Source organism: Chiloscyllium plagiosum, unplaced genomic scaffold, assembly GCF_037043375.1.
Source record: "Chiloscyllium plagiosum isolate Xiang-an unplaced genomic scaffold, Cpla_swu_hap1 HiC_scaffold_6, whole genome shotgun sequence".
Lineage (NCBI taxonomy): Eukaryota > Metazoa > Chordata > Chondrichthyes > Orectolobiformes > Hemiscylliidae > Chiloscyllium > Chiloscyllium plagiosum.
Genome location: NW_028270144.1, coordinates 85,860,789 through 85,888,723, shown reverse-complemented (window position 1 = coordinate 85,888,723; position 27,935 = coordinate 85,860,789). Strand labels below are relative to the sequence as shown.

The window sequence follows — 27,935 nt, the reverse complement described above, 5'->3', positions numbered from 1 at the left end:
TTTTTAATATTTAGAACTTGTTGCATGGTAAAAAGCACTTAAAAGTGAGTGTTCCTCCTTTTGGCATGTGCACTGGAATTATCAAAAGAAAAACAATTAAGGAGTTACAGAAACAACAGGATTCTCACATAGTTGTAATCTTGCCGAACTGATCATTCTAAGACATGGACTAATGTTCCAGAACTATGAATTTAAATTGCACAATGGTAGCTGGAATTAAATATTAATCCCATGAATAGTGATCATAAAACATGAGATAGACTCACAACAGATCTAGCCACTCGAAACTAGTTGTGCATGAGCTGCTGTAACTATCAGTAACATAATTGCATTCAACCACAATCTGCAACCCATTGGTCTGGCACATCCTTCACTCTACCAGTATCAAACCAGAGGACAAATGCTCATTCAAAGAGCTATGGAAGAGCCCAGCAGGAGCACCAGGCATAACTAAAACAATGTGCTAGTCTCACCTTGGAAACATTCGACATGCAGGAATTCTCTCCATCAAACTCAATCTCAAATTATTGCCCTGATTTTGAAATCATGCCCCCATTTTATAGATTCACAACCTACACAATCACATCCCCTTTAGAATCCTGTATATTTAATGAGATCACCTGTCTTCTAAATTCCAGAGAACACAGACTTAATTTATTGTAGGCCACCCTACTTGTCCCAGTTCTTTTGCTATACTTTCTCAAATGTAAATGTACTCTTTCTTAAATATAGTGTCTAAAATTTGCATACCGTATTCCAAATGTGGTATGACCAAAACTCTAAAATTTTAATCACAACTTGTTTATTGTTGTACTTCAATCCTATTTTAATAAAGCCAGCCTGCTGTTTGCTAATTTTCAGTGTTCCTTGTAAGAATATATCCAAGTCCCTCTGAACCCTAACATTTACAGGTTTAACACATTTAATGACAAAGAGGCTGCTAACAAAATACAACACAAAGCAGAGTATTGGGGTGAAATTTGATTAGCAGGTGTACTGGAAAGGCTGTCTATTCTTAGATTGGATAAATTGGATAATAGACTGGATCCCAGGTTGCTAAGGGACCTGGATATGGAAATAATAAGAGGTTGCCATAATCTTCCCCTGTTTTCAAGAAAGATTTGAAGGTTTCAAACAATTGGAAAGTTGCAAATTTGACCCACCTCTAACCTTTCACTTTACACCCCTAACCTCTCATCTCAGGAAAAATAGCTGCAGACTGGTCAGTTTAATATCTGAACTGGTTGGAAGATTGTAGAACCAATTGGAGGGAAAAAAAAACAGGCATCTGAGAGATTTGAATTGTTTAAGTAAAGCCACGATAGATTTGTGAAAATATGATTGTATATGATTAATCTAATTTAACTTTCAATGAAGTAATGGAGAAGGTTGATGAAAGGAATACAGTTGATATTGGATTTTAACTAGTGTTTTGACAAAATAAATGATGACCAAACTGAGGCTGATGGAATAGAATGGTCAGTGCCAGCTTAGATAAGAAAAACGGACTAAGGAAATCAAACAGAAAGGGCAGAAAACAGCAATTCAGAGAAAATGATTCGTTTTCAGACTGAGACTGCGGACTCGCTTGTAGATATCCATGTTCTCCAAAAGTCTCTGCTAGGGCAATGCTTTTTTTGATGGCTATAACTTACTTGAATGTTGGAACACAGTAAAATTTCAAAGTTAGTGATAAGTCAAAACTTTGAAGTTGATGCTAATCAACTACAATAGAAATAAACAGGCTAGCAGAAAAGGCAGAACCGGGTACGTGAAATTTAATACAGAGAAGGCTGAAGGGATAATGAATGGAGATATACGGCACAGTTTTAAGGACCTTGCAAGGAGGGATATGGGGGTTTGTGTGTAAAAATCTTTGAAGATGGCAGGACATATTGACAGAGTAATTGAAACATCTGGGATGTTGGAATTCATATGAAGCCATTTAGTACAAAAGTAGGGAAGCTGTGCTGAATTTTTTTAAAACCCTAATTTGGCTGCAACTAGAATATTGCAACTAGTTCTGGTCACCGTGATGTGAGGGTTTCCCTGAATGATTCCAGGATATTCTCCTTGGAACAAAGGCAATTGAGGAAAGTTCTGATAGAGTTGTACAAGATTTTGATGCATTTAGATAAGGTAAATCAAAAAAAGCTATTGTCCCACGCTGATAATACAAGACATAGCGGACACACATTTAAAGTTCCGAGAAAGCAATGCAGGGGAATGTGAGGAAGAACTTTTTTCACACACCAAGTTGTAATAACTTGGAATTCATTACCTATGAAGGTGATGAAGCAGAGACAATTACATCAAAAGAAAATTGGATAGCCATTTCAGAAAAATAAATACAGGGCGACAGGGATGAAACAGGGGAATGAGATCAACTTGATTTCTCAAGGATGGGGTTGATAGGCTGATTGGCTACTTCCTATGCCATAATTACTCTGATTAGAAGGATATAATTCACTCGCCTCTAAGTTGCTTTGGTCCTCACCCACTTGTCAAATAACTATCTGATAGTCTTCAGTCAGGACTTGGTTAGTTGAGCAAAATTAAATGGATTCAAAGTATATTGCATTTTGTGATAGATCTTTAAATAATTGTTTGCCCTGTGACAAAATAATAAAATGCTGTTATGTTTTTGCAATTCTTTGCAGTAATGCACATATATGTTCATGATTCTTAAAACTTTACGTGAAACTGAATTCTCACATAACCTGTATTTGGGATACAAATTTCCTTCCTGGATAATGAGTGCAGTGTTTGTTGTTTTATCAGACCAATGCAGAGCATGATGCTGTTGCACAATGTCAGCCTCAAACAGCCTGAATGTAATGTCTGATGTAACAGATTTCCCAATCCCTAGTAGGTCAGCGAACCCAGATGGTTATTTTTTTCTTTCTCTCAGCCTTGATAACCTTGGTAACAGGAACACATTTCTAGCCAGGATAATATGGCCACCTGTTGGTCTTGTATCCCTTAACTAATTGCCAAGTCAAACAAATTCTGAGAAAGCTAGAGAAACTCAGCAGCTCTGAGGAGGGAGAAACAGAGTTAGCTACTTTGAATCTAGTTTGACTCTTCTTCAGAATAATAATTAATTTCTCCAGCATTCTCTGTGTTTGTTTCAGATTTCCAACAGCCTCAGTATCTTGATTTTACGCTAAGTCAAACAGCCTGGCTTGTGTATTGCAGAACACTTTTTCTTATGTTCTCTTCCAATGAATGTGGTGAGGAGCTTCAAACTCTTGTGACTTGTTTACAGCTTTATATATTATTCCTCAAATTACATAATGAAATTCAATGGCACTAATTACCATAGATAGTGGGATCCATTGTCAAGATAATAATCATATCGTATCTGGACTGCTCTCAGCTATGTTGAAACAAATTTAAACCGATCACAATACAAATTAGATCCAAACAACCATAAAGAAGTATTACGTGAAATATTAGAACAATTTAAATGCCAGTCATTTATTGTTATTTAAACAATTTAGATCTGCTGCAGTGTATTGGTTAAATGTTCATACGTTATTTGTGGCAAGACGCATATAACCAGGACAATGTTTTTGCAAAGCTTGTAATATCACTTGCTGTTTATTTGCAGATGCAGTGAAGGAATGTATTAGTAGCAGCATCAAATCTTTTTGCTAGTTTTATTCTTTAATTTCTTGCCTCTCTTAAATTTATTTCTAAATAAATACTTAAGAAATATACAGCAAGCTGAAAGCGATATCAAGGATTGTGTCAGTATAAGTTGTGCTGGAGCTGATGGAAAATGTAGAAGCAGGAGGAATTCAGATGTTGATATAGGGCTAAAAACTGGTTGTAGTGTAGTGAAATAAAAATGCCATGTGGTTGAAAGGTACAGCCAGAATCGAGCAGCAATTATGAAAGAGCACACTGGCTCAAAAATATGCAGAGGTAATGGATAAGTATTATACATTTTGATACTTCTTGATTTTCACAAGACTTAGCATAGGAATTAGCTTTGTTTGCACTTACTCATCGTGTGAGCATGCAACTGTGCTCTCTTTAAATCAGAGTGACTGGTAGATGATTACTTCTGGAGAGTTAACACCTATATTCTGTATTTGAATTGAAAATTGTCCTTTTTTATTTGTACATGATCTACACCATTTACAATGTCACAACAATTGGGTATTGATGCATTTCCAAAGTGTCCTGCATGTGGGAAAAATGTTCACTCAGTATACAAGTGATTTTCCTCCCATACAGTATTTGATTGAATTACAAACTATGACTTGTTAAGTGACATTGCTTGGTAGAATCAAACCATTGGTAGAAATGGTTTTTTTTGCTCACTGGCACAGGGTACAATTGATATTCCCCCCCCATGGTAAATAGTAGATTATTTGTCATGCCTAGATGCAAAGGTGGAAAGAACTTTGAATTTTGTACATCTTATCAATATACAATTTATCTGAAGGAAGACATTTTGTTAGCAAGTGAGCTTTTCAAGGCATGTGCAATTGGGGAAATTTAATAACAAATTGGTCTATTTTAAAGTTTACTAAAAGGCTGGTAATAAAGGTGGAAGTGTACCCCAACAGTAGTCTGCACCTTCAGAAAAGCACTGAAGGAGGAACAGTAGTCTGTAAGTCACATCGATACATTTAAGGACTGTAATGTAATTCTATTTGAAAGCCTGACCTATATACAAACTTCTATGGGACTGTATTGTATTCTAACTGTTCACCGCTGTAATCAATTATTCAGTCTCTAGGTTCAAATATATGATATCCATTTTATTTTGTTTAGAGAAAGGAATTACAATTTTGAAAAATATCAATAATTACATTTTAAAGAAATCGCAGAACTAATTAAGGAGCAAATAATCATTTGTGTCTACAGCATAGAAAATGCGCCTTGAGTCTTTTGAGTCAATGTCTGTCAAATGCAACCATCTAACTACTCTAGTCCCAATTGCCAGCATCACATGCATAACGCTGTATGACGTGGCATCATAAGTGTACATCTAAATACTACTTAAATGCTATGTGGGTCTCTGTCTCTAGCACCCTTACAGGTAGTGAGTTCCAGATTCCCGCCACTTTTGAGTCAAAAATATTTCCTCACATCCCCACCAAATGTATGCTCCCAGTCATTGATCCTCCCACCAAGTGGAAATGTTGTTGCCAGTCTATGCCTTTCATAATTGTGTACATCTCAATCATGCACCATGCAAGCATGTGTGCATGCACCTCCCTGTCCCCATCTTCTTGGTCTCCTCTGACCCAGTCTACTCAATCTCTTATTGTAACTAAATCTCTCAGGACAACATTCTGGTAAATCTCTTCTACATCATCTCCACTGCAATCACACCCTGCTATAATATGGATTCCAGAACTTCACATAGTACTCTAGTTGTATTCTAACCAAATTTTTATACAGTTCCTCCATAGCCTCCCTGCTCTTAAATTATGTGGCTCAGCTAATCAAAGCAATCTCCCAAATGCCTTCTTCACCACTTTATTAACCTGTCCAGTTATCATAAGTGATCAGTGGACATGCAACCAGCATCCGTTTGATTTTTGTTGCTTCCCAACTTTTACCATTCTTCATTATTAGTCCATAGATGTGCAGGTTAGATGGATTGGCCATGCTAAATTGCCCATATTATCCAGGGATGTGTAGGTTAGGTGGATTAGCCATGGGAAATGTGGTGTTATAAGGAAAGGGTAGGGAGGTGAGTCTGGGTTAGATGCTGTTCAGAGAGTTGGTGTGGATTGTTGGACTGAATGGCCTGTTTCCACACTGTAAGGATTCTATGAATTCTGTGAATTATTTCCTTGTTTTATTTATCTTGCCCAAGTGCATCCCCTCATGCTTATCTAGATTGAATTCCATTTGCTACTAATCTGACAAGCGTGTCCAAGTCTTCCTAAATCTAAGGCTGTCTTTCTTACTATTTGGCACTCCATCAATTCTTGTGTCATCACCAGTCTCAAAAAATGTACTTTTACTGGCATGCATTATGGTTTTTTGATATATCTTACCTGTGCTGCCTGTTGTAAATACTCTTTAAAACAATTACAAAATTTATAGGGGACTAGACAAGGTAGATATGGAAATTGTTTCCTCTTGGAGAAGACAGTCACAGATTTTGCACATTTAAGATGGAGATCAGGAGATATTTCTTCTGAGGGTAGTGAACAAATGGAATGCTTTACAACAGAGGCCTGTCAACACTGAGTCGTTAAATATATTCAAGGCAGTATAGTGGCTCAGTGATTAGCACTGCTGCCTCACAGCACCAGGAACCCGGGTTTGAATCCAGCCTTGAGTGGCTGTCTGGGTGGAGTTTGCACATTCTCCCCGTGTCTGCGTGGGTTTCTTCTGGGTGCGCCAGTTTCCTCCCGTAGTCCAAAGATATACAGGATAGGTGATTGGCCATGCTAACTTGCCCATAGTATCCAGGGGTGTATAGGTTAGGTGGGTTAGCAATGGGAAATATGAGGTTACAGGGATAGAGTGGGGGAGGGGAAATGCGGTTTAGGTGGGATGCTGTTTGGAGGGGCGATGTGGATTTGATGGGCAGAATGGCCTGCTTTCCACGCTGTACTGATTCTGTGGTAATCTGTTAGGGAATTGAGGGTTATAAGGGAAAAGCAGGAAAGTGGAATTGAAGATTATCCAATCAGACAAAATGTCATTGGATGGCAGAGCAGACTTGATGGGCTGAATGGCCTACTACTGCTTCTATGTCTTACGGTCTTCAGGAGACATGCCTGTGAGTGACAAACGCATCACTTTAAATGTCTGGACAATGTGACAATATCCGTTATTCATACTATTTTGCCTTTAAATAATGTGATGTAAAAGAAAAGATTTGAGAGGTTCAAAAAATGCAGTATGACAAATCATAATGAAGACAGAATGAGTTAATGATGTAATAAACCTATATTGTCCTGTCAGATCATTAGGCAATTTGGCCAAAGGTGTAAACATATCTGATTGAAATTAAATTTAGAATTGACATTTTAGGAATATATTCTTAGTGGAGAATAATCTGTTGAGAATAATCTAGCAGACAGGGTAATAGAAACAATCTTGCTAGTTGGCATGAAGCTGATTGAACCTGGGACTAAAGAGTTAGCTTCTATGATCTTTTTAAAATATATTTTTACATAGTCTGTGGGCATCACTGACAAGGTTGGCATTTGTTGCCCATCCCTTATTGGACTGATTGACTGCCAACTATCATCTGAAATGGCCAAGGAAGCCAATCATGTTTCTGCATGTCTGGAGTCATATTGATGCCAGACTGGGTAAGGATCTTCTCTAAAGAATGTTAATGAACCAGATAGATTTTTATGACAATCAACAATAGCTAAGTGGTTACCATTAGTTAAACATAATTTATATAATTTATAAATATTCAGATTTGATTTTTTATGGAATTCAAATCTCACCAGCTGCAGTGTGGGATTTAATCTATGCCATACCACATTAGCCAAGGACTCTGGATTACCAGTACAATGACATTAGCACAATAACTATTATTAAAATAGTGGTATATATCTATAGGGATGGACAATTCCTGCTCCCAGCTTCCACTGCTTTAGAATTGGTCTCTATAAAAGCACAAGAGAGGACGTTTTTGTTTTTCTGCTTTGTTCTCTGCATAAATTGCTCAGTTTCTGGTTGACACATTTCCAAAGTACCTTGACTAGATTTCCATCTGCTGTGCTACTTTTTAAAGAAAATAGTCTTTACTAATTATTATGGTCTATCAATTTGCCCTCACCCTGTGCTAAATCAAAGGTTGTCATCCATATATTTAAATCCCTTCGTGCTTCAAGCTGTTGTGTTACTAATGCTCATTCAGTCCATTTTTGTAACTTTGCTAGCTCTGCACCCCTCCCAATTTCTCAATGTCTTGGGCACTGACCTTTTCTGTATTCCTTCTTTTCTTTGCAGCACTTTTGATACCATTGCCTTCAATCACCTAAGTCAAACTCTGTAATTCCTAGCATAAATTTCACTATCTCACCACTTACCCATCTGACTTTGGGTCTCTCCCAAAAACCCACATCTTTGATGAAGCTTTAAGTTTCCTCCTTTGACTGTATGTCCATTTTCTTTTATGATTGCATCTCTCTGAATTCTGTGGGACTGTTTGACTGCATAATTTAGCAGGAGATAGTGAGAATTGCAAGTGCTGGAGATCAGAGTTGAAAATTATGGTGCTGGAAAAGTACAGCAGGTCAGGGAGCATCTGAGGAGCAGGACAATTGACGCTTCAGGCATAAGCCCTTCATCAGGAGTGTGGGGTGGTGGAAAGGGGACTGAGAGATAAATAGGAGAGTAGGGGTGGGGGGGAAAAGTGGCTGGGAAGGCGATAGGTAGTTGCAGATGGATGGTGATGGTGATAGGTCGGAGGGGAGAGTGGAGCGAATAGGTGGGAAAGAAGATGGACAGGTAGGACAGTTCAAGAAGGTGGTGCCGGGTTGACCCAGAGTTGGATCTGGGATGAGGTGTTGGGGGAAGGGAAGATAAGGAAACTGGTGAAGTCGACATTTATGCCGTGTGGTTGTAGGATCCCAAGGTGGAAGAGGCGCTCAATTTGTCCAGTGTGTAACTTGAGTTACTAATCTTGCAGCAGCACTTCAATGAGATGTGCCAGTGCACTCCAAAGTGCATAAATACACTACAAGCGGATTGGTGATTTGCCATGTGATGCTGAGAGGCTGGTACATGTTGGATGCCAACACTCATGGACATGGGGTGTATCAATGGAGTGTGCCCAGAGATGTTGATGCACAGTGTCCAAGATGCAAATCCGGAGGAGCAAGCGGTGAGCTGGAGTTGCCAGGTACCTACTCAGATTTGTATGTTGGAATTTCTTGGCTCCTAGTTTCTATCCGGCAAGTGGAAAATTGAGAACCTATAGATTTTTTTCTAAAGCGCCCTCCTCCAAGAAACTGCAGATGCTTTGGGACAGTGGAACTTGAACCCAGGCCTCCTGGTTCAGAGGACACTATAACTGTGCACAAGAGGCCTTAATGGGAGCTGGTGTAATAATGAGGTAAGATTCAGGAGTAATGAGGGTGATAATGAGCAATAATCACTAATAATAGGCACCTTACCACTCAAACAAGAATCTCATCTCAAGATAGGAGATTTGTTTGGAAAATGCAAATTTTTACTCTTGATGTTGCAAAGGCTTTCGCTTGACATCTTGATTTTCCAAAATTTTTCACCATAGTTTAGTCATTCAGAGCCTGGGGAGATGCCACCCTCTGTCCTTAATTATGCATTCTAGTAATTTCATGCTGGAATGTGTGAGGCAACTTGTACACAATTCCTGTTTTCCCTTTAACTTAGTTCTTAAATAGTAGAATCATATGTGCATTTTAATGTCAAGAAGAAAATTCCCAAATACTGAAACATCTGGAAAATTCTGGTTTGGGTGTCTACGAGTTCCTGCTGACTGGATGGAACATCTGGAAATGAAGATTTGTTGTTCTTTGTTGCTGCTATTAATAACTATTGTTATGTTCATGAATTTTGCCAAGTCCCTGTCTTTGATTGCATATTAGTTTACTTGGAAGACCAAGCATGCTGACCTCTTCCTCAACTATAAATACTGATCTGAAAATGTGTTGCTGGAAAAGAACAGCAGGTCAGGCAGCATCCAGGGAACAGGAAAATCGACGTTTCGGGCATAAGCCCTTCTTCAGACTTCTTCGGGCTTATGCCCGAAACGTCGATTCTCCTATTCCCTGGATGCTGCCTGACCTGCTGCGCTTTTCCAGCAACACATTTTCAGCTCTGATCTCCAGCATCTGCAGACCTCACTTTCTCCTATAAATACTGATGCAAAGTAATTGTTTAACATGCCTGCCATTTCCTTTTATCAGTCGTAGCATCACATAAGTTTTCAAGAGGTACATGTCACCTCTGACTGTCCTATTTCATTCCTAGTACAATTGTACTTTCTGCACTGATGTTATTGTCACAAGCTTCTTCATATTTTGTAGCTCTTATTGTTCTGTCAGCCTTTGCTGTTCTTTGCATCTTTTCCATTCACCAAAATCTTTGCAATTTGTACTTTTTTTGTATTTCTTTTACTTTTTTCTCTTTCATGGTTGTCCTTTAGGGTTGCCCTAAAATGATTGCCCTTTATAGCTATAAATCAACCTATCTCTTAAAAGTAGCGTGTGTCTTAACTTCTGATTTGAATGTCTCTGACTAAATTTTCATCATTTTACCTGATAACAGATTTGCCCAGACTTTGTTCCATATTTGTACATGGAGTGGCAAGCCCAGTATTTGTTTCCTATTTACAGTTGCCCTTGTAAGCCACCTTATAGAGTTTTCACCTTCTAGATTTTGGGCTGAGATAATTGGCCGCTGTCAACAACCGCTATCTTGCTTTTTGCGAGATATGTTTCCCAGCATTGGAGGGATTTTTTTCTGATTTTCATTGACTTCAACTTTGTTGGGGCTGCTTGATGCTACACTCAATCACTTTTGCCATGATGTGTCTGATTAAATGTTATTTCTCTAGGTCTAAAATTAAGTACATATTTCATCTCCCTATCATTTCTTACAAAAAATATCGCCTCATATTTCTTTATTTAATTTCAAATGGCACTGCCTGCCCATTTTGCAAGCTTAATTATGCCTTAAAGAATTTGATTGGTGGTATCCAGTTTGCCACACCTTAAATATGATATCATGATTATTATTTGACGGTTAAGTAAATATGGCTTAGTAATCATTACTAAATCTCACATGGTATGCCACTTTGTTGACTTTAGACAATACTGTTTCAAAATTCTATCCCCACACATGCAAGAAATTCACTAACATTCTAATGAGTACTAGTCTGAAAGTGAAAATCTCTCACTAAAATCACTTTGCCTTTTTTTATTTGCTTGTCTAATTCTGTATTTTTAGATATATCCCATTTCATTTGCTGCCAAGCGCTCTGTAAACAAATTGCACTACAGTTTTAAATTCTATTTCATTTCTTATTTATACCCATAAAAGCTTCACTGACTGCTCGCCTTTCATTACATACCATCTTATCATTGAAAGGATTGCGTACCTAATCACTAAGACTGCCTCCCCATCTCCATCCCCATCCCAATCACCATTTGCGGGCATGTCTCAGCAATTTCAAGTTTATTGTACTTTTATCTGCTGTTTAAGCACAATTGACTGAGACCTTATTTATCTGTATTACTACTGTTATCAGAAATGTGATTATAACAACCTATCTGTCCACTCACAGCTGTGTCTTCATGGTTTTGTGTTTTTCACTTCACAACTGTTGGTTAGAAAACCTTAAGGGAATTTATGTTCTTTGGAGAATTTTGCTCTGTACTGACATTTTATAATTCTGCTCCAGTGACTTCATGAATTGGGAGCATTGCCTGCAGCCCAGTCTTCCCATTCATTGAGATCACTGCAGAGGCATTTGCTAATGTCACAACTCTGGAAAATTGTACATAAGTATAATGGGACATTTTATCACCAAGTGAAGAGGGGTCAATTGGATCTTTTTTAATTCACTCAGTTGGTTGCATCAAAGCCTTTTAACTCTTTTAGGCATGCAGCGATATCAAATTCAATTATAATGTACAACTAAGAAAAAATAATTCAATTACAACATTTCCTTGAATGAAAGAAAGGAACTTTATTACTTACTGTGCGCACACACACACACACACACACAGAATTTCTTGTTGTCTGACTCAGTTGATGTTTTTCAATGTTTTAGATAAGATGATAGTTAGTTTCAGTTCAGCCAGTGTTGTTTATGCAATCTGTTTCCAGGTGATCACTGCAGCCATTTTAAGTCCATGCTTCTTTCATTTTAAACTATTTTAGTTCCTGAAGAACTATTGTATTAAAATGAGTTGATGGATATGGAAAATTAGTAGGCCACATTCTATTACTATTCTAACAAAGTAAAGTTAAAAGTATGTGCAGCAGAAATCCCAACTCTCGTCCCTTACATCTGTTTCAAGCTCCAGATTGCTTTCATCAGAGATTTTAAAGCAAATGAGAAATAATATATAAATATAGAGGAACTGGGTGTTTGTTTTTGTAACATTGAAAATTTAAGGCAGTTCAGTTTTGCTGCAAATATTTTGAGTCTTTTTAAAGCTTTTAAAATTATTGAAATAACTAATTTCTGACAATGGGGAATTAAATACTCATCATTCTTTTCTATAATTGACACTGGAAAAAAATCTTAAAGCCTTGTACTTTGACATATTTTCATGGAACTGAATAAATCATGAAAACATTTGAATTTCTAAATGTAACTAACAAAACTCATTCTCTGGTCACTGATGTATGAAGGAATAAGTACAAAACAGGAACATAAGAGTAGGTATTTTGTTACCACAGACAGCAGGTATGTACAAAAATTTGTGGTGTTCCTTTTAATAGCCTGAGGTAAAAAGTGAACAGAAGATATGTGATGACATTGCTTTGATGTTAATAAACCTAAATGGAAGTCAAAAATCAAAGTGATGTGTGTGTAAATGGCTGTGTTATAAAAGAGAAAAGGTACAAGAAAGAGCCTGTAATTAAGCATAATTGGTGCTTTTGGTCTTGTTATTTCCCCCCCCATCTCATACGAATGAATGGTTTGTCGGTTTTTTTTGCTGTATAATAAAACTGTGGCTGAACAGCTCACTGTAAACTAAAGGTGTTTCCAAAAAAAAAGGTGATTAACTGTAGACTACATTGCTGGTGTTTTTTTTCCACTGATTCTCCATCTTCTTGAAGTCTTCTGTCTGGCCAGCTGGCAGAGAGTATTGTAGGAATCCCAACACCTGCTTCTTTTCTTGAGAAATTAATAGATGAAGCAGCCATGTATGCTTTGTTGTGGTGAGTTTTTAAGTGGAATACAGGAAAACCACAAAATCGGTGTTTTCTTTTACCTAAAACTCATAAGGGACTGACTGTCCCCCTGTGGAGCCAATCCCAACCACATCAAAGCAGCTACCAGCACGGTTGGTGGACAATCTAATGAACACATTTAAAACATTTTCTTTATTTTGTTTCTGTGTAGATCTTCTTAAAAGACTAATTGGGAGGAAATAAATGAAGTGAATATTTTGGAGATTTGTAGTGAATGCTGCAGATCTTCAAGTTGCTAATCAAACCTGACCTTGATAAACAAACATAATATAAATATTTTATCATGGCTGGTATCACCTGCAGTCATTTATACATAAAATCAATTATAGACATGCACAATGCTGCTTGAACAATAATGCTGTATTTAATAAATGTAAAATACATGTAGAAGCTGGTGATCAAAAATAAGAGCAGAAAGTTCTGGAGAAACTCAAGTCTGGCAGCATCTGTGAAGAGAGAAGCAGAGTTGTTAACTATCTCTCACTGATTTCTCCTATATAACTTGTTATGCCTACAGAAAAGTTGTTGATTTTAAGGCTTCTTCAGTAACTGCCACACGTCTAGACTGAGTTTTAACTTTGAAAACTATGGGTGCAAGCGTGGCCCAAACATTAGGCACCTGGCGTCATCCAGGGACAACAGTTGTATTTGCTGTGTGGTTGCATATTTCTGCCATGAATAGTGCTGAATGTTTGATGCATTAGTAGGCACGCAGTTTGTGTCTGACAGACATATAAAAGCAAGAAGATTGCAATACCAATCAGTGTCCAAAATTCAATTGATATCAGTGCAGACTGTAATATGTGCTCTCAGTCGTACTGTTCTCTTTTTTTCTCCACTATCTCTTACCCTAATTTCAGATGGCTGCAATGAATCAAATGAAATATTTTCCAAATTCTTAACTGTTTAATTGGACAGACTGCAAAATTATTTGTTAGAAGTCTTTTGGGGAAAAAAAAGACGTATTTAACTGCAAGTCTTGAAAACTCTGATTTGAGGTAGTATGGTGACACAGTGGTTTGCACTGCTCTCTCACACCAAGAAGACCCCTGGGTTTGATTCCACCCTCAGGTGACTATCTGTAGGAAGTTTGCACATTCTCCCAGTGTCTGTGTGAATTTCATCCGGGTGCTCTGGTTTCCCCTCTCAGTTCAAAGATGTGCAGGTTAGGTGAACAAGCTATGCTAAACTGCCCATAGTGTCCAAGAATGTGTAGGTTCAGTGGATTAGCTTTGGAAAATACAAATTTACAGGAATAGGGTGGGATGCTGTTCGGAGGGTCAGCCTGGACTCAGATGGCCTGCTTCCATTCTGTAGGGATTCTATGATTCTGGCATCTTGTCACTATATAAATCTGCAGATACCATTCAGCTATTTTCTGCGCATCTGCTTGCTTACTACTTGTTCAACTAACTGGCAACTTGGGGTGTTAATGAATATATTGATCTGCCAGATTAGAATACTAGACTCATTTGGCAACAGCCCATCAGGTGTCAGCCATTTTGCTTTAGTTGGTGATACTCCTTCCTCTAAATCAGATTAAAGACTGAAGTTCATTTCCAAGAATAGAACACAAAAGAAAATTAATATTACAATGCAGTGTTGAGTGTTGTATTGCTAAAAGTGCCATTCCGCAGATGAGATATTAGACTCTGTCTGCCCTCCTGTATGCTATGAAAAATCTCATGAACTATTTTGAAGAAGGCTGTGTTTCTTTGAGCTGCATGCTATGTGGAGCACTTCCTGTACAAGCACAGTTGCAGGCATGAAAATAAATAAGTTGGCTTAGCAACGACTAACAATAAAGTTCAATTTCCCATTTTTAGGGTGGTGCAGTCCTTAACCAATTGTAAGTTCTGGTGTCTAGTCTGCCTGTTATTTATCAATATTCCATTAGAAGCTTCTGACAATTCATTAAGTGATGAACAGATGTATTTGGGAAATTTCAGCAACTGAGATTACAGTGTGAAGAATTGAATATAATATTTAGTTGAAGGACACATTTTGTATTTTTTTAAAAAAGTTGATTTAAAAAGAGATCATTATCCACAGTGGAATTTGAAATGATGGCCCTGGGATTAACACCATTTATCTGCCAAATCAGTTATTCAGCTTGCATAAAAAGTCTCTGTGTAAGTTTTGACGCAGAGTTTGACTTAAGAAGGCAGCACTTTCAAAATACACTGGCATCTGTTGTTTGTGAAAAGACTGTGTACACAATTATTCCTTCTGCCTCTCTGATCGGTGGCAGGAGTTAGTATTCAAAGAAGGGGGCTTTCTGGGTGCTCTGACCAATATTTATCTCTCAAATAATTTATCTAATAACGACCATATTTCTCTTCGCAGGAGCTTGCTGTGTTCAAATTGGTTGTATTAATTAATACATTTGCTATTCTTCAAAATTACTTCATTGGCTGTAAAACACTCTCAGAATTCTGAAGGTCATGAAAGGTGCCAAATAAATGCAAAGTTATATATCTTCATTAGCAGCAGTATTTTTTTATTTCTGAATTAATGTAATGAACTGACTGAGCTAACCAATCTTCTACCATATTACTACTTTTTTGAAGCATTATGGTGTTTCATCTATTCAGTTTGTGATAACATGAGATAAAATTCCAGTAGATGTATACAACTATGGTGACAACAGACTTTAGCTTCATTTGACAGCTTTAGGGAGCTATTGCAAAATCAGAATCTGCTATTGAGCATGGCTATGTTTATACGGAATGTGGACTTTTACCTTCTGAATGTCACAAAGCAAAATTGATTAAGTAGGGTTGATTTTGTTTTAAAAAGTTTTTAGCTATGTTATATGGATTATTTTTCATGTATGTAAGGTCACTGCATTTGAAGTGTCAATCATGTCAAATTATCCTGCTGCTCACCTGACATGTTATATGGGTCAGATTATATTGTACACTTGGTTTTCCTGCTATCAACTAAACACCTGTATGTTCCTATAGGTTGTTGAGTAAAACTATATTAGAGAGATAAAGAAAATTCTGGAGAGGTTTGCATAAATAGACAACTGTTTTCAACAGGGTTACTTGTAAGTATTCCCATTGTTATGGACCAGGTCAAACCCCTGTAAAAATATTTTAAGAGGTTTATCAGGATGTTGCCGGCTATGGAAATTTTGAGCTACAAAGAAAGACCGCATAGGCTGGGACTTTTGTTACTCGAGCATAGGAGGTTGAGAGGTGACCTTATAGAAGTTTATAAAATAATGAGGGGCATGGATAGGGTTAATGGTAGTTGTCTTTTCTCTAGGATGCGGGATTTCAAGACTACGGAGCACATTTTAAGGTGAGGGGAGAGATTTTAAAAAAGACATGAGGAGCAAGTTTTTTAAACAGAATGTGATTCGCATGTGGAATGAACTTCCTGAGGAAGTGGTGGATGAGAGTCCAATTACAACATTTAAAACACATTTGGATAAGTACATGAATAGGAAAGGTTTGGAGGGATATAGGCCAGAAGCAGGCAAGTGGGACTAGTTTAGTTTGGGATTATATTCAGCATGGACTGGTTGAACTAAAGGGATCTGTTTCTGTGCTGTCTAACTCAATAACTCTTAAAAAGATGATTTGGAGATGCCGGTGTTGGACTGGGGTGTACAAAGTTAAAAATCACACAACACCGACAGGTTTAATTGGAAGCACACTAGCTTTCGGAGCGACGCTCCTTCTTCAGGTGATTGTGGAGGGCTTGATCGTAACACAGAATTTATAGCAAAAATTTTCAGTGTGATGTAACTGAAATTATACATTGAGAAATTGATTGTCTGTTAAGCCTTTCATCTGTTAGAATACAGTGATAGTTTCACTTCTTTCATGTGTAAATCACAAAACCCTTTTTTTATATAGTTGCATTCTCGGGTTAGCTGTTAACAATGGTGATAGCTAGACAATATGTTGAAGGTGTTAGCCCCCTGTGTTCTCTGTCTATGCCATGATGTTTAGATTGATTCTAATCTAAAAAGTGAGATAACAGAGTTTTACATAAATTCATGCAGGTTTTGAGCTCAGAGTTCGACATGAATGTATGCAGTTTTTGAGCAAAGTGCAATGTAACTCTGCAAGTACATCTTTGTGTGTGTGTGTGTGTGTGTGTGTGTGTGTCTGTCTGTCTGTCTGTCTGTCTGTCTGGGGTGGGGGTTGTGAATGTGAGAAAGTGTGTGTGTGTGTGAAGTGAGTGCAGAGTGTCTTAAGTCTGTGAGGGGGTGCATGTGTGGGAGTGTGTGTCTGTAAGGGTGTGTGTGGGTGTCTGTGTGCGCGTCTGTGTGTACCTGTGTCCGTGTGCATGTGAGAGTGTGTGTGTGTGTAGGAATATCTGTGTGTGTGTAGTGCAATGGTGATCACCTGTAATGTGACATGAACCCAAGATCCCGGTTGAGGCCCTCCCTATGGGTACCGAACTTAGCTATCAGCCTCTGCTTGGCCACTTTCCTCTGCTGCCTATTCTGAAGTCCACCTTGGAAGATGGTCACCCGAAGGTCCAAGGCTGAATGTCCTGTTCCACTGAAATGTTCCCCAACTGGAAGGGAACCCTCCGGTCTGTTGATTGTTGTGCGGTGCCCATTCATCCGTTGTCGTAGCCTTTGCTCGGTATAGACCCTAACCTTTTCTTATTTTTATTAGGGTAAGTGTAAGTCGTTGCATTCCAGATTTAATTTATTTGGTCAAACTACTTGACTTAAAGCAAAAGGTGGAGTATTCCTTGGTCTACTCAGGAGTAGACTGAGAAGTCCTAGGTTTTCTGGACTTGCTGGCTCTTATCCTTTTAACCAATGGTCACCCACTCTCCTACTATATCAACATTCTTCAACACACAGTCCTCCGTAATCATCTTTTCAGTTGTGGTGTGTGATCCAAATTCTCCTTAGTTACTTCTCACTACTGCTCTATATTGGATGCATTCCTCCTGTTGATCAGGGGTTCTTCCATAATCCTCTTCTCAGTTGTGGTGAGCTCGCTAATTTTTCCCAGAATCTTCCTCAGTTACTAAAAATCTGTAATAATTACAAAACTTCCTTGAAATATTCAGCTGGCCCAGCATGTACGAAGAAAGAAACCAAATTTCTATGTTAGGTCTGCAATAAATAAAAAGCTAATGGTGACCATGAAACTATTGTCAATAGTCATTTAAAATCGATCTGCCATCCTTGCCTGGTCTGGCCTTCATGTGACTCCAAACGCACATTATTATGATCAACTCTTAACAACCCTCTAGGCATTTAAGAAGAGCAATAAATGCCAGCCTCACTGATGGATTAAAAAAAACACAGCAATGTAAAAGAATGGGTGTAGTTAGGTGTTTTATAGTCATTAAACTAAAAAGGCATGAGCCAGCATGAGAAGGCATCTAATTAGTAAGCATCAAACTCCAGTTGAGCCATTTAAAATAAAAGATAGAAATTCAGGATTTCAAGAAAGTAAGGAAAGGGGCATATTTTCTAATCAACTTGTTCAGAGGTGTCATTATACATCTCTGGAGCATGTTGGGCTTGAACTATGTGCCACAACAGCCCATTAAAGAAAGGGGGCTGCAAATAATCAAATAAATAACACCTGGTTGTGGCTACAAGTGGTTTGGTACATAAAAATGATGAGAGCGCTCTGGTAATGCAGTATTACTGTTCCTTCCTTTTGAGGCAGGAGATCCAGATTCAAGCTTCACCTGCTCCAGACATGAATGCCATCAGCTCTAAACAGACTTACTAGAAAATATCTACATCAAAATGATGAAACCATGAAATAGTTGTGCATTTTTAGGAAAAAAAGAATGTAAATATTAGGAAGATGGCAGTTCAAACTGCCAAGTAAATGCATGTTTGGAGAAAATAAGATTTCATGTCATATGATTGAGTCTGTGGTGGCATTTAAGGGTGGGGACGGCAGGAATGGGTGGCTAGAGGACAGCAGTCTCCTTTACTAGAGGATGGGGTTTTCTCCAGCAATCAATAATGCTCATCTTTAGAATCTCAACTATAGATTTTTTTTATTGAATTCAATTTCCACCATCTGCCATTGTGAGATTTGAACCTGGTTCTCCAAAAGATTACCTGGGCCTCTGGATTAGTGGTATTGTAATAATACCACTAGGAATTGGAAAAACCACTCAAAAAAAAAAAGTTGTTTCTCCTGGTTAGTTAGCTTGCCTTTGTATTCAGGAAAATACCATTCTGTCTCCAAGAGTCTGTAAAAGTTTGTGTGGAAAAACCACAAGCATTTTAACTGAGTAACATGGCAGTCCGGTAATAAATTGCTAAGAAGAGGACATAAGGGCAGGAAATTAAGAAGATGGTACTATTCCCTGGTCTAGGATGCAAAGAAGATATTCTGTTTTAAATCAAGTGAGATAATGGATAATGTAGTAATGTAGGAGTGCTTGATATCTTTTATTTTGTATCATTAAGTGATATTAAGTTTGACTAATTGAACTGCTGCTTGGTACATTTTTACCTTCCTGTGGAATAAAACTAACCAATGAAGCTTGTTGTCAAACCTCGTTTCGTCTTGTGTTAACTCAGTCAGTCTGGAACGCTTGGTGAGGTACTTATGTGAAAAATGTTGACATCTGGTCCATAAGCACAATGGGGTTTTATTGGTATGCCTACTATTATACAAGGTAAAAACAATGACTGCAGATGCTGGAAACCAGATTCTGGATTAGTGGTGCTGGAAGAGCACAGCAGTTCAGGCAGCATCCAAGGAGCAGCGAAATCATGAACAGTGTAAGTGAAATCATAGAAGAAGCAACATTCAGATTGCTTATGAGACTGATGTTACAGGAACTAAGATGATATCAATGTTTGTAACAGATGGTTGGTGAAGTTATGGGCAGAGGAATGGAAGAGCTTGATTGTGCTATTTGACTCCTTTTCATCATGTAGTCAAGTATGAGCTAAACCTGTGCCAAACTTGAGTGAATTTACCCAATGCCGTCTTGGAATTTACTAAATTGAAAAAAAATCCTTTGCATTGTAAATAACCTGTCTGCAATGCATGTATAGCTGAAGGGCTCTTATATGTGAATAATTTATAACAGTTGGGTTAAATACTGTGGAAGATATCAAAGTCAACAAGGGACAGTTAGCTAGAATAGAATGCTCTTCCACAGAGTAAGCCATATTGAATTCCAACAAAGAGAGACAAATTGGCTTGTTTCATTTTTCTGGCATAGCACCTTATTTCAATGAGCTTTCCACCTGTCATTTTGCAGAGATAGTAGCAGACTGCACATGCTGCATGAGCACTTGTGCATTTCTTAAATTGCACATGATCCCAAAAGGCACTACTGCAAACAAGATGAGTAATACTCCTTGTCTTTCTCATACTTAATTACTTACATATTTCAATTTATAAAACCTCCCTATGATTATCACTGATGACTTTCCCTGAAAGTTAAACATGTATCTTAAGTTTTTAGTCAATGTATAAGAAATTGATTTGAATATTAGATTTGCTTTCCCTTCCAGGGTAAAATAATTGTTTTACTGGTAAAGAATATTTTTGACAAAACAGAATTGTCACCAGAATGTTTTGTGTTGCACTCATCAGGACATGTGCAAAAATGGCAAATTTCAAACTAACACATCAATTTAAACAACGTGATTGGTTGGCATGCTGCTCTGATTGGCTGAGGCATTGCTATTAGAAAACAACAGAGAAATCTAGACTTTGCATATTTCATTGTTCAAAAAAGTTGCAAGAGTCAAAAATATTTATTTTGTTTGAAGTGAACAGATCTCTGCACCAAGAATGTGTAAAACTTTAGCATGAATAAGTGAGGCAGGTTACTTTACAGTTATCTTACACTGTCTCTGGAGAAGAATCATCCATGAAGATGCCATCCACTTTGTTCTTCATAGAGTGGAGCACAAGCAGCCGAAAGACCGTGCAGAATTTAGACTGTCCCATCCATCTGTCTCATCAAACACCATCTGTCCATCTGTGGCCGATTCTGGGCTCTGGGATCAGACTATTCAGAAACTTCAGAACACCCCTAATAACCACTACCATTGAAGTGGAAGCAAGTCATCTTCAATCCTGAAAGATTGTCCAAAAAGAAAATATTTTGAGCAGAATCGGAATTGTTCAACAAATGTTGTCCAATCTCTGAATCATATCAAAGTCAATAGATGTATTGATTTGGATTTTGCCAGCATGGACTGTACTGTGCCTATTAAAAATTCTCAGGGCAGCAGCTTGTTTGGTTTGATTTGATCAGTCAATCATAGGGATGTGTGGTCAACATACCTAGCATCACACAGGCATAAAAGTTCAAAGATACTTTGGTTGGTAGGCTATCTTTTTGGACTAAAGACAGCAACCTATTAGTGGAAAGTACCACACTGGTCACCACTACAGTAGTAGAGATGAAAAGGCTTTCTGAACCTGTCAAATATTTGAGTAACTTTGCCCCTCAAGAATGATTTGAGGTTACCTAGCCCCTTTTTAGGCTTCAAAGTGACAGCCTTTGGCCTATTCGTGCATTTGTAGATACACATTAAACTATGATATAATTAGGATGACTATTGTCCTGCAGGATACCTTTGATCCATTTTATCACAGCATTGAGCTTGCAAACTGCACAGACATTTACAAGTTTGCTGATAAGGCCAATCTTGTAGCTGTACAAAATCCCATGAATATATTAACAATAAAGATAGACTTATTATAGACAGTAGCAAAGAAATATTACCAGTTTCCCAATTAGCACATTGAGGAAAGAGAGCAAGTTAGATTACTCCATTCAAAAGTCAACTGGAGCATGGAACCACCTCCATTTTGTTTCTTGTTTTTAAACTGAGTTAATCTGCCAAACTTTTGCTGCAGCTATCATTGCATTGGTGAGCTCTTTAGCACCCTGCTCCAGATTGTCCAAGGTATTGCAGACAATTTTGTTTTTATATTCACTCCTGGGATGTGGGCATTGCAGGCTCGACCAGCATGCTTGGCCCATCCCTGGTCCTTCTTGAGAAGGTGGTGGTGAGCTGCCACCTTGAACCGCTGCAATCCATGCACTGTAGGTTGACCCACAATGCCCTTAGGGAGGAAGTTCCGGGATTTTGACCCATTGACTGTGAAGGAAAAGTGATATATTTCTAAGTCAGGATGGTGAGTGGCTTGGAGGGAGACTTGCAGGTGGTGGTGTTCCCACGTATTGGCTGCCCTAATCCTTCTAGATGGAAGTGGTTGTGGTTTAGAAAGTGCTGTCTAAGGATCTTTGGTGAATTTCTGTAACCCATCCTGGAGACAGTAGTACACATTGCAGCTACTGAACATTGATGGTGGAGAGAGTGAACGTTTATGAATGTGGTGCAAATGAAGTGGGCTTACTTTGTCTTGGATGGTGCCAGGCTGCCTGAGTGCTATTGGAGCATACCCATCCAGGCACGGTGTTTTAAACAGTAAAGAACATCTTAAATTCTAAAGCTCAAATTCCTATTGGCAATGCTCTCAGTTGATCAGTTATGGCTTAAGAGGAGGTTTAATCCCATTTTTAAATAAATGCAGTTTTTAGCTGATCTGGAAAAATAAAAGTACAAAAAATATGCAGCGTGAAGTGCTTCTGAATGATTCTTTGACATTGGCAGGACAGCTTAACAAAACAGTTAATAATTCACAATAGAGTCTGAGCTTCATAAAGCAAAAATTTCAGGAACGTTCTGCCAAACTCTTGTAAAACACTTTGGCCCTAGCTAGGGTATAGTGCCCAATTCTGGAATTTTAGGAACAAGTAAATATTGGGGAAGAATTCAAAAGACTCTTAGTTGGTGCCAGAATGAGACCTTACAATTATGTGAATAGAATGGAGAAAGAAGTTGTTCTCCACATTTTCACCTGTAAACTATGAACCCATTGGGGTCTGCATTTATTTTTCAGAGATTGCCACACGGGCCATCTTACATGAGTGATACGGGAAAATATCCAATGCACCATGAGCAAGTAATTGAACATGTCGTAGGAGGCATACTCCTGCAGTCCCCTTCCTAATACTTCCATGTGTTATTTTCACACCCAGCTGACTCATTGTTCCTTCACTCTCTGGACACTTGCACCTCTCCATGCTTTGCTGTTGCCATCCACTTGCACTCTTTGCCAGCATGTTGACTGTCTGTGATCCTGCTGTCTCTGCTGTGTTTAGATTAGATTAGATTAGATTACTTACAGTGTGGAAACAGGCCCTTCGGCCCAACAAATCCACACCGACCCGCCGAAGCGCAATCCACCCAGACCCATTCCCCTACATTTACCCCTTCACCTAACACTACGGGCAATTTAGCATGGCCAATTCACCTAACCTGCACATTTTTGGATTGTGGGAGGAAACCGGAGAACCCGGAGGAAACCCACGCAGACACGGGGAGAATGTGCAAACTCCACACAGTCGCCTGAGACGGGAATTGAACACGGGTCTCTGGCGCTGTGAGGCAGCAGTGCTAACCACTGTGCCACCGTGCCGCCCAATCCCAGTACCTCTCGTATGCATGTTGTGGACAGACAGACTTTGTAACAGGTGTACCCATCTCACTGGTCTGTATAAGTAAATGCGTGTTTTGATAAGAATATAATTAAACTGTCTTTGAGTGCAGCACCTCCATATTGTGAGTGTTGTATTAACGTTTAGATAGAAAGGGTCACACATTTCCATTTGAAAGCTGTCCTTTGACCATAGTTGTTTGAGAAGTACTACCTTAGAGTAATGAAGGCTAAGAGCAAATTTGATAGAGCTTTAAAATTATTAAAGATTTAGATTGAATAAAGAGAAAGGAACTGTTTTTGGTGGCAAATGTGTTAATAACCAAAAGTAATTGGCAAAAGAATCATCAACAACGTGAGGAAAAGCATACTTATGCAATAAGTCTTTCGGATTTAACATGCGTCTGATAGGGTAGTGGATACAGATCCATTGGTAACATTCAAAAGGGAATTAGATAAATACTTAAAGGAAAAAATTGCAATGCTATGAGAAAAAAATTGACAGAGTTGAACTAATTGGATTGGTCTTCAAAGGTCCTAACACTGCCTTGTGGATGAATAGCCTTCATTGGAAATGAACAATAATATTGTGCAACTTTTTGATGTGCTTACATGCAGTCTGAAGTCAGTTTTGTCAGTTGTTTTTATAATCGCAATGTGAGTGGTTCCTTCTTGTGAAGGGGAGGTGGGAGAGGAGGAGAAGGATGGGAGGGTGTTGTTGGGGATTAATATGAAGAATATAGTTGCTTGCTTCTCATTTCTTTCCTTCTGCTCAGATTTGAGGACTTGTTGTCCATAGCTGCTGTTAACATTGTTATGATGTGGAGGTGCCGATGTTGGCCTGAGGTGGACAGCCCCAGGTTATAATCCACCAGGTTTATTTAAAATGACAAGCTTTCGGAACGCTGCCCCCTTGTCAGGTGAAGTGCAGAGAGGCACATAGGCACAGAATTTATAACAGACGGATTGAAAGATCACACAAATGGTGTGAGTGGTGGGTCAACAGATTGAATAATAAGTCACTGCAGGTGATCAAAAGTGTCAGACGGTGTGAGTAAAGTGTCAATAGCTGAATAGCAAATGAAAGGAATGATATATAATCCAATTAATTGAGGCAGAGAGATAATTACAAAACATTAAAAATAGAGAGGGGCTGGAGACAAACCAAATGGCTGGAACAACATGATAGGTGTAACAGTCACATGTTGGGAGTGTAACTAAAGTAACAAGTAATCCGAAACTGTACAAACTAATTAAGGTCGACAGATCATAGCGTTACCAAAATGATGGTGTCAAAACAGGACTGTAAGGAAGATTTTTCAGATACAGAACAGTATGGTGGGGTTAAATGTAGTGTGACAGGAACCCAAGATCATGGTTGATGCAGTCTTCATAGGTACATGGCTATCATTTTCTGCTCGACAATTCTGCAATGTTGTGTATCTCAAAGTCCGCCTTGGAAGATGTTTACCCAGAGATTGGAGGTTGAATGTCCTTGACCGCTGAAGTGTTCCCCAACTGGGAGGGAACATGCCTGTCTGATGATTGTTGCGCAGTGTTCATTCATCCATCGTCATAGCATCTGCATGGTCTCACTAATATACCATATCTCGGGACATCCTTGCCTGCAGCGTATGAGGTATGCAATGTTGGCAGAGTCACATGAGTATCTGCTGTATATGTGGTGGTTGGTGTCCCCACATGTGATGGTAGTGTCCATGTCAGTGATCTGGCATGTCTTGCAGTGGTTGCTGTGGCAGGGCTGTGTGGTGTTGTCGTCCATGTTGTTCTGAAGGTTGGGTAGTTTGCTGCGAATGATGGTCTGCTTCACGTTTGGCAGTTTGAAGGTGAAACATGGAGGCGTCGGGGTGATCTTGGCAAGATTTTCGTCAGCATTAATGTCATGTTGATGGCTGTAGAGAAAATGGCCTAGTGTCTCTGCTCCAGGGAAGTACTGGATGACAAAGGGTACTCTATCGGTCGTGCCCTGTATCTGTCTTCTGAGGAGGTTGTTGCAGTTTTTTGCCGTGGCACATCAGAGCTGGCAATCGATGAGTTGAGCATCGTATCCTGTTCATATGAGAGCAACTTTCAGCATCTTTAGGTGACCGTCTTGTTCCTCCTCATCTGAGCAGATCTTGTGTATGCGCAGGGTTTGTCTGTTGGGGATGGCTTCTTTAACATGTTTAGGGTGGGAGCTAGAGAAGTGCAGCATCATGAGGTTATTCACGAACCTGTGGTAGACTGAGGACTGAGGTGTTTGTCCTTAATGGAAATGCGTGTCCAAGAATGAGACTGAAGAATACTCCGTGGTAAGTCTGATGGTGGGACGAAACTTGTTGATATTGTTGTGTAGTCATTTCAGTGGTTCTTCGCCGTGAGTCCAAAGGAAGAAAATGTCGTCGATATATCTGGTGTATAGTGTTAGTTGGAGGTGCTGTGCAGCAAAGAAATCTTGCTCGAACTTGTGCATGAAAATCTTGGCAAACTTTGTCCCCATGGCTGGATGAAGAGCTGGTTGTCAAAGGTGAAGACACTGTGGTTGGAGATAAAGCAGATGAGTTGTAGGATGGCATCTAGAAATTGGCAGTTGTTGGTGTTTAGTACTGAGGTTGTTGCAGCAATGCCATCGTCTTGGGGAATGCTGGTGTAGAGTGCTAAAATGTCCATTGTGATGAGGATTGTTCCTTGTTCAACTGTGGTCTGTGGGTGCTGAGTTTCTGTAAGAAGTCTAGTATTGCAACCGAAGCTGGGGGTTCTTTGTATCGTGGATTCAGGATGCCCTGACACAGCCAGAGAGTGTCTCACGCAGAGTCCCATTGCCTGATATGATAGGACATCCAGGTGTGTTGGCTGTGTGTATCTTTGGAAGGCAGTAGAAGTCTGCTATGCGAGATGTAAGTGGGATAAGTGTGCACAAGATACTCTGAAGGTCTGGATCAAAGGTCTTGATCCAGAGTTGATAGGTGTGTTCTTTGGTCAGATCGACATTGTTAAGTAAAGCTTTGTAGGAGTTTGCGGTGATGTTGGAATAAGTGAAGTCTTGAGTGCTTCAAGGAGCTGTAGTCCAGATTTCTTGCAGTGGTCTGTGGCTATAGCCATGTAACATGGCTCAGGTGTCTACATTATGCAGTTTATTTTGAGCTGAAATATACCAGGATCAGCATGCTATTTCCAACTGAGAAGATTCTTATGTTTCATAACTCTCTGATGAGCAATGGATAGAAAAATTCATGGTACAGCTTGTTTACAGTAAGTTTTGATTTCTATATACTGCAGTCGTAAGGCATCAATTGACTAAGTTTTAGGCTGTTCTGTGTCACTTTCTGTTTATTCTGACAATGCTGTCATTCAATTATTCAGCTATAGAGTCATAGAGTTGTACAGCACGGAAACAGACTCTGCGGTCCAACTCATCCATGCTGACCAGATATCTGAATTGAACCAGTCCCATTTGCCAGCTTTTGGCCCATATCCTTCTCAGCTTTTCCTGTACATGTACCCATCCAGATGCCTTTTAAATGTTGTAATTGTACCAGCCTCCACCACTTCCTCTGGCAGCTCATTCCATGCACGCATCACCCTCTGCATGAAAAAGTTGACCTTAGATCCCTTTTAAATCTTTCCCATCTTAGCTTATACCAATGTGCTCCAGTTTTGGACTCCCCTCCCGTGAGAAAAAGACCTTGGCTATTCACCATGATTTTATAAACCTTCACAAGGTCAGCATGGACAGGTTGAACTGAAGGGTCAGTTTTCAAGCTGTACAACTTGATGACTCTATATGAATTTCAGTAAGGCATTCGACAAGGTTCCCCGTGGGAGACTGATTAGCCATTTGGATACAGAACTGGCTCAAAGGTAGAAGACAGGGTGGTGGAAGAGTGCTGTTTTTCAGACTGGAGGCCTATGATCAGTGGAGTGTCACATGGATCAGTGTTGGGTCCTCTACTTTTTGTCATTTACATAAATGATTTGGATGCGAGCGTAAGAGGTACAGTTAGTAAGTTTGCAGATGACAGCAAAATTGGAGGTGTAGTATACAGCGAAGAGGGTTACCTCAGATTACAACAGGATCTTGACCAGATGGGCCAATGGGCTGAGAAGTGGCAGATAGAGTTTAATTCAGATAAATGCGAGGTGCTGCATTTTGGGAAAGCAAATCTTAGCAGGACTTATGCACTTAATGGTAAGGTCCTAGGGAGTGTTGCTGAACAAAGAGACCTTGGAGTGCAGGTTCATAGCTCCTTGAAAGTGGAGTCGCAGGTAGGTAGGATAGTGAAGAAGGCGTTTGGTATGCTTTCCTTTATTGATCAGAATATTGAGTACAGGAGTTGGGAGGTCATGTTGCAGCTGTACAGGACATTGGTTAGGCCACTGTTGGAACATTGCGTGCAATTCTGGTTTTCTTCCTATCGGAAAGATGTTCTGAAACTTGAAAGGGTTCAGAAACAATTTACAAGGATGTTGCAAGGGTTGGAGGATTTGAGCTATAGGGAGAGGCTGAACAGGCTGGGGCTGTTTTCCCTG

At 39.1% G+C, this 27,935-nt stretch overlaps 1 protein-coding gene and 1 pseudogene across 1 annotated transcript in view; one reads left to right on the top strand and one right to left on the bottom strand.

Moving 5' to 3' along the window:
• Window positions 1-27,935, top strand: part of micu2 (mitochondrial calcium uptake 2) — a 458,574-nt gene that overhangs the window by 84,243 nt on the left and 346,396 nt on the right. The gene's annotated exons all lie outside the window — the stretch shown is intronic.
• On the bottom strand, window positions 24,850-25,469 carry LOC148149800 (uncharacterized; annotated as a pseudogene).